General features: G+C 33.3%; 1 long non-coding RNA gene and 1 other non-coding gene across 2 annotated transcripts; one reads left to right on the top strand and one right to left on the bottom strand.

The window, feature by feature from the left end:
- Positions 1-790: 790 nt before the first annotated feature.
- LOC131034811 (uncharacterized) lies at positions 791-14,798 on the bottom strand. The gene is made up of 3 exons (XR_009103848.2): positions 14,412-14,798; positions 13,957-14,026; positions 791-1,218 (listed from the first exon to the last, which is right to left on the bottom strand). It is a non-coding gene; the product is annotated as an uncharacterized LOC131034811 (long non-coding RNA).
- Positions 12,863-13,058, top strand: LOC131034838 (U2 spliceosomal RNA). Its single transcript, XR_009103856.1, has one exon. It is a non-coding gene; the product is annotated as a U2 spliceosomal RNA (small nuclear RNA).
- Positions 14,799-15,794: the final 996 nt, after the last annotated feature.

The following is a 15,794-nucleotide window of genomic DNA, read 5'->3' on the forward strand; positions in this document are numbered from 1 at the left end:
AACTAAGTAATTTGATCATCAGGGGGTTCGCCTGGAAAAAATTTGTACCCATAATGTCCAGATGATAACCTTTAACAAAACAAGTGGGTTTAATTATAATTTATGGAATTGCATGCTTTGTATGCATACACAGATACAAGAATTCAAACATCTAAACCCTGTATTGGTATTCGTATTCCTATTTCCACGTGGTTTCGTTTTCATTTTATTCACCATTACTTTAATAATTTCAAATTTGATAGTTGCATGGCATAAATAATAAGAGAAGAATACTTAGAATTTGTTTGATTAATAATTTCAAATTTGATAGTTGCATGGCATAAATAATAAGAGAAGAATACTTAGAATTTGTTTGAATAATGACGAAGTCCATAGCCTTAAAATAAGGCCTTAAGAATATCATCAACTGTAACTTAGGCATTTGTACAGACGGTTCTTGTTAGATTTTCTTCTCTAAATTCAAGCTGATGACGGGAGAAAACAAAAAGTTAAAAGAAATTGAATGGAGAAATATACCTAATTTGAATTTCAAAAGATTACTAAAACAAATTGACTCTCAGAATGCAAGATTACGGTTAAAACAAAAAATGAAATATTAAAGTTATACAAAAGCAAGCAAAATTAACCTAACACGCATTATTGGGTGTCCTCCAAAACTTTCTTCAAAGCCACTTATAAAGATCGTGCTTTAGAATTATATGCAGAAGATGCAGAATTGATACACATGCCATGTTGCAAATGCCAAAAAGAGAAAAACTCATACCATGTAATACTTCAGAATCTGCGAGGCTTTTGGAAATTTCTTTTTATTACAAACCTATCAGGTTTATAAGATCATAACATCCATCCAGTTAACTTGGATGGCATATCAATCCATCTAATCCAGTGCTCGGGTAAAAAGATAGTACACACATACCCCAAACCGGTCATAGAGAGCTTAAATCTAAAATGAAGTAACACAAAGATCAGGCCTTGCATTTCATCAAAAGTTCTAGTAAAATGGAGAATGCAGCTGCAAGCATCATGAAAAGCAGGGGAATTCAATCCAATGGTTCAGAGCAACAGCTGGACCAATTTCCTTTAAAAAATAATAGCACCTGGGACAATATTCTTCAGAAGGTAAAAGAACCAGTAAAATACCACGAAGTCAGACTCAATCAAAAATGTGCGCAATCCATTATATCACCTAGACAGTGTTTCTTCATGAAGTAAAGTAACCTGCAAAATATGATAAAGGTGTTAGACTCCCTTTGACAGTATCCAAACAAAAGCTTCCTTCCACAAAAACCATTCAATGCAGAATTCAAATGTAGCAGTCACTTCTTGCAGAGAAACTATATCTTCAGAAGAAAAAGCACACATAGAACAACAGACATTTATTTTGTATGGACATTTCGACAGAATTGAGAATGTTTAAGAGTGATCGCAGAACATAAATCTCAGTAAGTTAGCAGAGCTATGCCTACTTCATACCATGTAGCATGATGCAATAGGAAACAAGAAGGAACTTTAAATAAAATCCACACAATATCAGCTACAGCAAAAATTAATCACATTTAGAAATCATTAAAACACTGGGTGGAGACAAACATATTGTACAATAGATTTGTATAACATGTTGCATAACATATTTGTACAAGTGCAACATAACCTAAACTGCAAAAAAATTCACTGATAGCCAGTGCACGTGAAGTTATTTATATGGATGATCTAAAATACAACAGCTACATGACATAAGTGGACATTTTATCTCCTTTTTGCACATACGCAAGTATACGTTCACTTTAGACATTCAAATGCCTACATCGCAGAAATTAAATCCATATACAATTATCAATTATGTCATACAGGGCAGAAGCTTGTGCTATGTCAAAGCATATTGCAATGGTGATTACAGGTGCACTGTGGGTCGCATTACTATTAGAAGGATATAGTTTTATTTAGTATCTCAGGGACTAATAAGATGATCGATATGAGTGCACTCCATGATGTGATGTGGTTAAAAAGTGTGTTTCAGCTATTCACATGCCTTGGGTAAAGAGAAAACTTTATAAAAAATATATTCATGCATATGTTGTTAAAATTTGAAAAGATAAACTTATAGTGCCTATAATAATATTTTTGTGAAGGTTACGATGGTCGGAAGTACCAAATGACAAATGGATGCTCAGTCAGTTCACACACCAAATAGGTCAAATCAAGTGCTGCAACAATGCATTAAGAACATGTGGACAAAGTGCCATAAAATGGAAATTTATCATTACGATTTACATGTATGCACTTATATACCTTTCGTGATTTATCCCTTAGTGACAGTTATCCATTCAAAATTGCCTTTCAAATACATGAATACAATTCTGAGATACTCTAATATTTTCATATGTAGGTGAACCCCAGTTTAAAGGTTCTAAGAAATTCATCTAAACAAGCCCTTAAAATCCAGCATTGTGAACAATAAATTCCTAGCTCACTTATTTAGGACATTTATTTATTTAATAAATACTTCACTTATTCAACTAGGAGAGGTATTTATGTAACTGGCTTATTTTCCCTTACGTACACACATAGATACAGGCACGCACAAATTAAACTGAGTTCAAAACAGAGAGGAAACATTCAAGTTTGCAATGTTCATCATTACAATTTAATAAAATTCAACTTTTCCTCTCTTTTTGAACTCACTTTAATATATACATATATAAAAGCCAGCATTGGAACAATTAAGTACCAGAGATTAAATGTGGATATATATTACATATTTAATTTTAGTATTTAATTGATCAGGTCACAGTTCATATATATATATATATATATATATAAGCCAGCATTGGAACAATTAAGTACAAGAGATTAAATGTGGATATATATTATATATTTAATTGATCAGGTCACAGTTCATATATCTAGATTAGTTGTTTATTAGATGCTCCATTTATTTATTTCATTAGCCTAGATATTCATATTTTATCCAAGCGGTTTATTTTATGTTACAGCTAGTTGCACATATATGTCCAAGCTCATGTGTATCTGTAATTATATGGATGAAAATTAAATACTTTTTCATCTACATTTTGGACTCAATTTGATATGTGTGTCTGTGCACATGCACTACATTTTGGACTCAATTTGATATGTGTGTCTGTGCACATGCAAGTGTGTGCCTCAAATAATTCACATGACTTATCTATGCTTCCACATTTTGCATTATTGTCTACCAGGCAGTTGCAACTACAACATCTCACGAAATTCCTCTATCCTTGTACTTTGATGGATGTCTATAACCTGTTCCAAAGCTCCCATTTCAGCACAGGCAGGCAAAATGCTGCTAAAGGTTCTAGAATTTGCCTTTGAAAATGCCTAGAGCCTTTTTGTGCATATCTTACAATCATGGTATGTTATGAGACCACATTTCTTTGAGACATTCACTCAAAAAGTCCACATGCCTTGTGGTATGCTTCCACATTTTGCATGCATGTCCAACAGGCCAATTGCATCCGGCAAAATTCGTCTATTATTAATGCTTTAAGGGATGTTCATGCCCTGTTCCAAAGCTGCCATTTTGGCACAGGCAGGGAGGATGCAGGCAAAGGTTGTGAAATATTTAGACCTGCCAACTGCATTTGCTCAAATATAAACATACACACGCAAATGTGCATGCATGTGTGTATTTTCAACAAATCCATTTTGTGCATGCCCTGCAATTATGGCTTATCATGAGACCACATTTCTTTGAGGCATTCTGTGAAACAGTTCACATGCCTTGTCTGTGATTCCACATTTTGCATACATGTCTACCAAGGCAATTGCAACTAAAACATATATATACCCTCAACAAATCTATTTTGTGCATATCCTGCAATAATGGCATGCCATGACCACATTTGTTTCAAGCATTCTGTCAAACAGTTAAGGTGCCTTGTCAATGCTTCCATTTTGCAAGCATGTCTACCAAGGCAATTGCAACCAAAAAAAAATATGACTAAATTCCTTTATGCTTTGATGGATGTCCATACCCTATTCCAAAGCTCCCATTTTGGCACAGGCAGGGAAGATGCTGGCAAAGGTTGTGGAATTTAGCTTTACACCTGCCAATTGCATTTGCTTGAATATAAACGCGCACATGCTATATATATATGTGCATACATACACATATATGTTTATATCTATGTATGTATGCATGCATGAATGCACATATATACATACATACAGCATGCATGCACACACACACATATAGAGACACACATGCATGTATGCCCATATATGCACATTTTCAATGCATACATTTCATGCATATCCTGCAATCATGGCATGCCATGAAACCACATTCTTTAGGCAATCTGTTAAACAGTTCACAAGCCTCATTGATGCCTCCACATTCTGGTTTTTAAAGTACAAGAGCCAATATAATGGCACAAAACTGTGAAGAAATATATAAATATACTATATATGTATATGTATGTATATATATGTATATACTATATATACATACACATACATACATATATATGTGTATGTATATGTATGTATACATATGTATACATACACGTATATATAGATATATATATTCAACACATACATTTTGTGCATATCCTGCAATCATGGCATGCCATGAGACCACATTTCTTTGATGCATTCTGTCAAAGGGTTCACATGCCTCATCTATGCCTCCACATCTTGGTCTTTAAAAGTAATAAGTGAAGAATGTAATAAGTTTACTGTTTACATATGAAGATGGTCTGACCACTACTATTCACTGTATGTGAAGATAGCTCTGGCAGCCATTGTATTTACAGCTAATTCATCCAATACTAAATAATTCTGTGCAAAATTTGTCACGAAAAATAACCTCAAGAACGGGGGCAACAAAATAAACAAAAATTTAAAACTACCAAATAAATGTAAAATTCATTTCATAGTTCAATATATCTCTACATGAAGAAACAAATAGGGATCTAACACAACGTATTAAAATAATAATGTATATGATAGATAAAACCGCAGAACCAATGCCCCTTCATTTAATAGATAACAACAGAATTGTTTTAGAATAAAATAAAACACAACCAAAAATGATCTGGCTGTGTACAGATTTTCCAAAAAAACTCACTGAAACCATGGCAAGTGACTTATCTCAAAATTCTGCAAAATTTGTGTCATGCTGTCAACAATGGCGATGAGAAAGAATGGGCACAGTTTGCAGAACCCTACCAAAGTGGAATTCCTTTTGAAATGAGATGAACCAAAAGGTCCAAAACCAATCTCTCTATAGCTGGTGCTTCAATCTATTCACAATAAACCAAAAGTAGATCTAAACATATGGGGCTTTTAGAGCTACTAGATTCTTTAGCTCAAGACAAGATTTTTGCAGCCTCTTAAATGAAAATGTTGGATGCGAGTTAAAATTTGTTTCCGGGCATGAGGTAAGGAATGTTTCAACTGCTGAAAGTTGTTTTTCCCAGTGTGAGATACATTTCTGTATGAAAGCTGCTACAAAATATAGCATATCAGCTAAATATACACAGGTGACCCATTTTCAAGCTAACTCCTATATATATCAGTGTTTTATGTATATCATATCCATTACATCCATTACATGTATAATGTATGTATATGTATATGTATATATATATGTATATATATATATATATACATATGTATACAAATACATATACATATATACACATATAACTGTAAGAAAATATAATCTCATTTACATATATCTAGGCTACTTAATAAATGCAAACAATAAGTATACAATTAAGAATTAACCTAGATTAAATCAAGAGAGCTGGTGCAAAATTGAGTCATGGGCAATACTTGGCACAATAGAGTAACACTAGTCGATATGTAGTATTTTGACAATCCATTAAGACGGACCAAAACTTTATTTTGGCAAAGATCTTAAAGAGTTGGGTCAACTTGCCAGCTTTTTTCATGACTCCAAAGTCGAAACGTTGATCACAAGATCACAATGAGCTAAAACTAGACTTGGGAATGACATGGGTTAAGATCATGAATCCTGGTATTGGCCATATGTACTGATTCTTCGGGAGACATTGCCCCAGGATGAACAGGAACAAGGTAAAGATATTAGAAAAATGAGGAGAACCAAGAGATGGTTCCACCCGGTGAATTCAGTTGTTGGGTCACTTTTGACCCCACGTCCTAATTAATCAGCTTGCCGAACTGGAGTGTGCAATTGGAGAAAATGAGTATAGAAGCATCATTAAAATGACCTCCTGTACCCCTGGACAACATAATTTTTGCAAAGAAAATGAGTATATAAGCATTAAAATGACCTCCTATTTTGTAGGTTACACCCTACTTTCCCTCCTAGCTCATGTCTCAAATTTGTCCAATAAAATTAATTTAGGTTAGTTGTGTATTATTGTAGTCTGGATTTATGTATACGAGATTGCATTCCCTTAGAATTATACACACATATTCATACGCACATACATATACACTTGTACATATACATACACATTGTGTTACAATTACATACGTCTACATATTACATATACATATCTTCATAGACATACTTATACAGTCATAATATACAAATTCGTACACACTCATTTATCCATATTTATGCATTTATACAGCCCTGCTCTTTCAGAGTTCCTGTTCTTAGCAGCACCACCATGACACCTAACAACACCCAAAAAATGTTTGTAATTGTGGCCCTTACTATTTTGCGAAAAAAATCTATATTTAAAATAAAAATTATACACCAATTTAGCATTTGTTTTTTAAGGAAAAAATCTCAAATTTGATAAAGAAATAAACACTGATAAGACCGCCCAAAAAATGGTCTCTAGCACATGCATTATAATTTAAATTTTAAAATCCTAAAGTGTGAGCCTATTTGAATATAACATGAAAAGCGAAGTTTACTGAAAACGCAAAATTCCTCCAACGACACTGATAAAAGCAATGGGGAGTTAACAGCTGTTGTGTTAAAAAAAAAGGGTTTGCGTTAAAACAGCGCACAATGAAACAGAGCAAATCATGGCATACATATATCATGCATTTAAGTGCCACAAATATGTCAAATTAAATGTTTCTAGTTTTTATTGACAGAGGTTTTTGTATACGTAAATATAGCGTGTTAATTCTTCCAGTCTAATAGATTTTTAAGTTGTCATATTCTGTCTAAAAGTGAAAAACAGTCATATAAACCAATGAAGCAATAGTCTGCAAAAAAATGCGATTATACCCAATTAATCCTGAATCCTGGAGCTAGCCGATTTATTCCCCGGAAAAAATCCCGATTCATGAAAAAATCATTGACCAAGCATCGACCCAATTTTCAAAGATTTTTTGCATTTAAATCACATTAAAATCATGTTAAAAACCCCAAAAATGACAAAAAAGTGAAAAAAAATCATTGTTAAAACTTGCAAAACCCTAGAAAAACGAGTGAAATTACTAAATTGATTAGTAAAAGGGTTGTTCTGAGACAAAATCAGAGTCAATGTGGAATCAATGTCGAAAAAGTTTGTTATTTTGGCCATTTTCGAGGGATTCGTCATTCCCCACACTTGTTCAAACCCACGAGCTCAACAACCCAACAAAGGTAGAAAGCCCACGAGCTCAATGACCCAGTAGGGATTTGAACCTTGGTGGCTACCTCACCAATGGAGTTTTTCTACCACAACACTAAACGGTCAAAGACATATTTAATATATGTAGATATAGATATATGATTTTTAATTTATAATTGATATAGTTAATTTTTGCTCAAACAAAAACATACAATTCATTATGTGAGCAATATATCTAAAGTGCTCCACGAAATAAATCTGAATGACAGCAAACAAGCTTACATAGTTGTAATAAAAGAGCCTCCAACACACAATCATTAAAATTTGTCTCTACCTAAAATAGTAGTTGCAAGCTAGGTATTGCCAAAACCAGTGGCTTGCTAAACTTTTACTTCAGCTAAACAAATGCCTTTTGTTGAATTCTACCCCATATAAAAGACTTACCAATTGCCATCAGGGAATATAAAGCATTGCAAAAATGGAATATGATTTGATAAGCTTTCTCAAATATTGAACTACCCCTAGAAAACTCCTTGCCTCAATCACAATGAAAGTCTTGGATCACTTCAAAATGGCTTCCACTTTTACTAAATTCCTAACAATTGTTGGATCTCTGTCTAATAAATTTTGATCTCAGCTACTTCATAGACTTAGCTAATCTTTGATCTTGGACTTAGACAACTATTTGGTGTATTTGGTGACTGCCCTTTTAAAAAGTTAAATGAATATTTGCCTATGTAATCAGCAATATGAATATAAACAACAAAAATCTATTTTCTACAATTCATGGGTTAAACTCCTTGTCTCAATCACAATGAAAGTCTTGGATCACTTCAAAATGGCTTCCAATTTTACTAAATTCCTAACAATAGTTGGATCTCTGTCTGATAAATTTTGATCTCAGCTACTTCATAGACTTAGCTAATACCCCTAGAAAACTCCTTGCCTCAATCACAATGAAAGTCTTGGATCACTTCAAAATGGCTTCCACTTTTACTAAATTCCTAACAACAGTTGGATCTCAGTCTGATAAATTTTGATCTTAGCTACTTCATAGACTGAGCTAATCTTTGATCTCAGACTTACATAACTATTTGGTGTATTTGGTGACTGCCCTTTTAAAAAGTTAAATGAATATTTGCCTATGTAATCAGCAATATGAATATAAACAACAAAATCTGTTTTCTATAATTCATGGGTTAAACTCTATTTTATTTACTCTCTATATCTCTATGCTATGGAAATGCCCTTAAGTTTTAAAAAAAAAGTATTGTGTCTATTTTTCTACAAATTTTTACGATTTTTGAAAATCCAATTTCTTACCCATTTTTTCAAAAAATCTTATATTTTTGGTTTGCCGATTTTTCCCCAAATGTTTTTGTTACTATGATATAAAGCATTGCAATTTTTCAAAAAATCTTATATTTTTGGTTTGCCGATTTTTCCCCAAATGTTTTTGTTACTATGATATAAAGCATTGCAATTGTGGAATATGATTTGATAAGCTTTCTAAAATATTGAATTAACCCTACAAAAAAACTCTTGCCTCAATCACAATGAAATTCTTGGATCACTTCAAAATGGCTTTCACTTTTACTATTTATCTGTTAACTTTTGATCTATGTTACTTCATAGACTTAGTTAATATTTGATCTGACTTAGACAACTATTTGGTGTATTTGGTGACTGCCCTCTTAAAAAGTTAACTGATCATTTGCCTATGTAATCAGTAATATGAATATAAACAACAAAAAATTATTTTCTACAATTCACGGGTTAAACTCTATTTTATTTGCTCTTATATCTCTATGCTATGGAAATGCCCTGAAGTAATTTAAAAAAATAGTTTGTCTCTTTTTCAGCAATTTTTTATGTTTTTTTTAAATCCGATTTTTTCCCGATTTTTCAAAAAATCTTATACCTTTGGTTTGCCGATTTTTTCCCTAAACGATTTTTTGCTACTATGATATAAACCATCAAATTTTTGGCCTCAACCCATATAAGGCGACCAATTTTTGAGCTAACTATATATTTATGAGTGTTTTTTATATATATGTATGTATGTATATAAGGCTACTTATATATATATATATATGGCCAAAAATACACATATATATACATATTCATACATATATATATACACATACATACATACATACATACATATATATATATATATACACACATACATACACACACACACATAGACATACAAACACACACACACACACACACACACACACACACATATATGTCCAAAAATACACATATATATACATATTGATACATATATCTATACATATACATACATAAATGTGTGTGTGTGTATACATATACATATATGCATAGATGGAATACTCGCAGAGTACTTGGCAAGTTTTTGAAGAACTCGCTAGTTTTTTTGCTCTACGAGTATTTACGCCATTAACTCGCATAGTTTTTGGGAAAACTCGTAGAGTTTTTGGTGGGTTTTTCACAAAAACAGCGAGTTTGGCAAAAATTCGACTGCATAAGAAAAAAGGCCCAAACATGTCAAAAAATTATCTAATTTTTTTATTTTCAAGTTAGTCTCATTCCCTTCATCAGAAGATATACATGAAATAACATATCTTTTTCCTTTCTTATACTTTAAGTTATATTTCACGTATATATTGGCAGAATGTTTGAGAGTGGTTTCAAATCTATAGGAGTTATAATGCAAATTCTAGGTTTTAGAAGATCTTTTAAATTTTCAGACAGACAAATTTCAGTAATCAGTAGGCTCCTATTAGCGTTCTCTCGCTCTCTCTATCTCACTCACTTTATCTACCCCAAATTCTAGACCTATCTATCTCCCTATCACTCTTCCTCTATCCCCTCTCTCTACCACTCTCTATCTCACTTTCTCCTCTCTCCCCCAAGATCTAGACCTATCTCTCTACCTCTCTCTCTCTCTCACCCTCAGACCCCCGCGAGGGGTGCTACCCTCAACCTCATTTTGGCGAGGTGGAGGAGCCATATCGGACTCCTAGGACTAGACCCTCTAGTTCTATCTCTCCCCTAGTTTTCACTAGAACTAAGAAGAGGAAGATGTAAAATGTTTTGATGTAGTATTTCCTTTTAGTTTTACAAAAACAATTTGCTATTTCATTTGTTTCAGTCTATTAGCCATCAACAATCCACAAGAGGATGCCATTTTGTACCCAATTTGCATTTAAATCAATCAAATATATATAGACTCAGTTTGTTTCTTTTGTGTACTCATTTATTGACTCATTGGATGCATCTCCTCACTGAATTTTGCAAAAAAAAATGCATTTCTAATTAAATTTAAGCAAATTTTTAAGTTGTCAAGTTTTTGCTGAGTTTTTTTTCGGGTCTTGGCAAGTTTTTGTTTTTGGCGAGTTGTTCAACTATGCATATATGTATGTATATGTATATATATACATTATATTCATATATACATGTATGATATATATGATATATACCTTTCTCGGCCTTTTGGCTAAGATCGATTATAGTATAAACCATAGTAGCAAAAATTGTTTGGGGAAAAAATCAGCAAACCAAAAGTATAAGATTTTTTGAAAAAATCGGAAAAAAAAATCAGATTTAAAAAAAAAATTGTAGAAAAAGAGACAAAAACTATTTTTTTAAAAAACTTAAGGGCATTTCCATAGCATAGAGATATAAAGAGCAACTAAAATAGAGTTTAACCCATGAATTGTAGAAAATTAATTTCTGCTGTTTATATTCATATTGCCGGATTCAATCTTTATGTCAGCAAGAGTTTCCCGCTTTTTATTGGATGTCCGTTGTTCCACACTTCTAGCATATTCATCAATATCAAGGGCCTTTAACACATGGGGATATTTTTTGACATGTTCAACTACCATTTCTTGTGTTTCCTCATCCATATCATCTATATCTTGTCCTGCATCTTCACAGTATACATCCTCAGCCATTTTCTTGGCTAGTTCATATGACTCTGGATGAATTATAGTATCATCCAATGGATCCATAACATGATTCCCAGAAGTTGCTTGCTCGGTCCCTCTTGTTGATTGTAACTAGGGTTATATGGGTTCGGATTGCCTTAAGGCAACATCCGAACCCCCTTTAGGACCGGGTCCTATCCTAGGGTAACGTGACCCTATCTTATGCACAATCAAATACCATGCTATGCAAAATACACCATTTAATTTTTGGCGCCAAAAACCCAAGGAGGCCGACTTGCATTTCAAGGAGTAAAAGATGTATATAAATAAGTGACAATTTGCAAGTCAACACACATTCATTCATTTTTCATATATGCGAATGAGAAAACAGCTCTGCTCATCAAGTGCGAATTAATAAGGAAGAAGGCGAATTCATCCAGACTTATGCGAATTTGTGCAAGATGACCTAGGTGGTGTTGTGCAACTTGAAGGACATGAAAAGAGCAGATCTGCTACACAAATAGATCAGATCTGATAGAAGAGCTAAGTATTGTAATTGTGCATTTTAAGAGGAGAATATATAATCTGACCTGTGGGTCTTTCATGCTGGGTTTTTTCTCATTAGAGGTTTTCCCAGTGTATGCTTGTTGTCTACTGTTTTATTTCTGATTTATGTTGACTTATTAAATACTGCAAATCTGATTACAATCTAGGGCATATTTAATTTATGTTGGTCTAATAAAATAATGTAAATCTGATTACAAACTAGGGCATAATTAATTATCTAAATCTGATTAACATACCTAAGGTTTAAAATCTACACCTCTAACCCTTAAAAAACCAGCAGCATTTATAAAGACAAGTCGCTTCATAGCTTCAAGAGGGGTCAACAATTCTCTGCGACTGTAAACCCTTCCAGCTCTCAAAATAGCCCTTTGTTTGGAAGCAGCTTTTATATGATTATTTAGGACTCTACGGGCACTTGCTTGTACAATTTTCCCCACTGAAAGGGTCTCTTCATTTTCTCTAGTTAGCAGATGAAATTCCTCATCCTGGGATGGCTCTTTATAATAATAAACCATCAAATTTTTGGCCTCAACCCATATAAGGTGACCAATTTTCGAGCTAACTAAATATTTATGAGTGTTATATATATATATATATATATATCTGTGTGTGTGTGTGTGTGTGTGTGTGGGTGAGGCTACTTGATGTATGTATACATACATATATATACATACACATACACATATACATACATATATATATATATATATATATATATATATATATATATATATATATAGCCCCACACACACACACACAGATCTATATATATATATATAAGGCCAAAAATACACATATATACAATATATACATGTATGATATATATGATATATACCTTTCTCGGCCTTTTGGCTAAGATCAATTGTAGTATCTGTTCTTATCAGTCTAATATCTGATATGTGGTTCAATGAACCACAAGATATTGAATTGAGATTTTGAGGGGGAAGTCTCATATATGACGGTAGATTGCTACTAGATATGAGATTTCAGCGTCGCTTTTGTATTGCAGAAGCCTGGCGCACCCCACACCTTACAGTACAGCGTGAGTTGGCCTAGTGGTGGAGAACTTGTGCTCTTGAAAGTGAGGTGACAAGTTCAAATCCCACAAGGGGGTAAGGTATGTACGTCTCGTTTGTAGTGCAGTTAGGTACCTTCTGCAAGGAGTATGTGGTAGTCACATATTGCTCTAACCCATCTATAGACCCATATATTGATATACAGATTGCTGGCATCATGGACTCTAAAAGACCCTTTCCTTTCCCTTTTATACATATATACATACATACATACAGACAGACATACATACAGACAGACAAACCGACATACATGCATACATACAGACATACATACATACAGACTTTCATTGTGATAGAGGTAAGGAGTTTTCTAGGGGTAGTTCAATATTTGAGAAAGCATATCAAATCATATTCCACAGTTGCAATGCTTTATCATTCCCTAATGGCAATTGCTAAGTCTTTTATATGGGATAGAATTCAATAAAAGGCATTTGTTTAGATGAAGTAAAAGATTAGCAAGCCACTGGTTTTGGCAATACCTAGCTTGCAACTACTATGTTGGAGGCTGTTTTATTACAAGTATATAAGCTTGTTTGTTGTCAATCAGATTTATTTCATGGAGCACTTCAGATATATTGCTTGCATAATGAATTGTATGTCTTTGTTTGAGGAAAAAAATAATTATATCAATTATAAATCATAAATCTATATCTATAAATCATATATTATATCTATATAATGCACTTTCAACTTATTCTGAAGTCAAGTATATCGATAAAAGCCGTAAATTATATTGAGAGATAAGTTATGATAAATGCATGATGTGAATAATGAATGGCAAAGTAGATGAATTTGTTTAGATACTGTCAAACTTCATAGTCTAAGCAAGGATTCATAAAAAATCCTTACCTGCCTCTCAGGTGCGCTGTGCCAGCCCTTCTCTTTCAGAATTCATATACTTAGCAGCACCACCATAACACTAACAACACCCAAAAACAAAACGTTTGTAGTTGTAGCCCTTTCTATGTTGGGAAAAAATAAAACCTAAATTTGAAATAAAAATTATACACAAATTTAGGATTTGCTTTTTGGGGGAAAAAATCTCAAAAATTGAAACAGAAAACGAACACTGATAAGACCCCCAAAAAATCTCTGGCACATGCATTATAATTTTAAATTAAAATGCTAAAGAGTGAGCCTATTTGAATATTAAATGGAAAGCGACGTCTACTTAAGCCCCAAAACTCCTCCAACGACACTGAGAAAAGCAATGGAGGGTTAACAGCTGTTGTGTTATAAAGAAAGGGTTTGCAATAAAGTAGCGGGCAATGAAACAGAGCGAAACGTGACATACAGATATATACCTCACATTTTGTATTTGCTGCAGTGCTCGCTCTCCTTGTCACTACCGGCCTCGTCAATCTCCTCTGAAACGGTGAATGAGGAAAAATGCAATGTATAACACAGGCCACTTCAACTCTGATGCAAAACAGCAAAGCCGAGTGTACAATTCATTAATGGTGCACACTCTAGCTGTCACGCTCTTCGTCGATCTAAGGTGTAGGTCATCTAGATCCCAAGGTGGACCTACATAATATTCAAATTTGATAACACAAAGAATGGAAGGTCTTATAGTTTCATATCACATTTTGAAACAATATCAATAACTTTCCCTAATTTTCCATTAACAAGATCTACGACAACTGGTGAATTGGAAGTAAGCATAACTTGATGCCAAATGCATAAGATCCTCTAGATTTGGTAAGATCTCACCTTTGTTCGTTTTGGATTACACTATGCAACTAGCACCCCTAAGAACTTTAAGATATATTTAATATGTAGTGCAAACAAATCTATAAATGACTATAACTCATCCATTATTGACGAGAAAAGAATTAGAGTATGACATAAGGAGTTCAAATTCAAAAAACCATTGGATTTGCATTCCTTGTATTGGAGGGAAGGCAATGAAATGAAAGTTGAGATGATTCATTAGTTTGTTGCTAAAGATATTATTTAATGTAAAAACTATTTGTTAAAGTTTTATTGAGGTGTTAATATGTCATAAGATGATCCAACATACAAAGGAGTGTCTTTTGCAGGTGGCAATTGACACAAATCACTAATGAGGATGATGGAGGGAGCACTTCAAACTTGACTATGAATGGGAAAGGTTCCATGCAAGAAGTTGTCAATGTGAGACAATAAAGCTAAAGAAACTCATTTCATTGATTAGAATGTAGCAAATGAAATACATGCTCTTTTGAAATGTTGCACACACCTACCTCTAGAGAATATTCATCTATTTCAATAGAATGCTAAGGGTGTCATGACTAGTTGATGCATTGATGTTAATATTGCAACACCAATCACAATAAGTAATAATGGTGACTTGGATGGAGGAGCAAAGCTAAAAGTGTATATCTAATTCTATGATTCAAGTATGATTTTCTAGTGTTTGTGATAAATGTAAAATCATTTGAAGTGGTGGTTGCAATCCCATGCTTACAAAATGAGATACAATAATATGAAAGGTGATATATTATCCAGCTAATAGATTAACTAGGTCAAGGTATAGATTATTGGGGACTTAGTGTGTTGATCAAAGGGGGTATATGAATCAATTGTTACCTAAAAAGAGGAGGATGGTAGTGGCACCTTAATTGCGGTTATGTCAAACTAATAGTAACTAAGCATATCAATTGATTCAATTCATTCAAGTCAATTAGAAAACCTAAGTATAAGCA

This window comes from Cryptomeria japonica, chromosome 3, assembly GCF_030272615.1.
Source record: "Cryptomeria japonica chromosome 3, Sugi_1.0, whole genome shotgun sequence".
Lineage (NCBI taxonomy): Eukaryota > Viridiplantae > Streptophyta > Pinopsida > Cupressales > Cupressaceae > Cryptomeria > Cryptomeria japonica.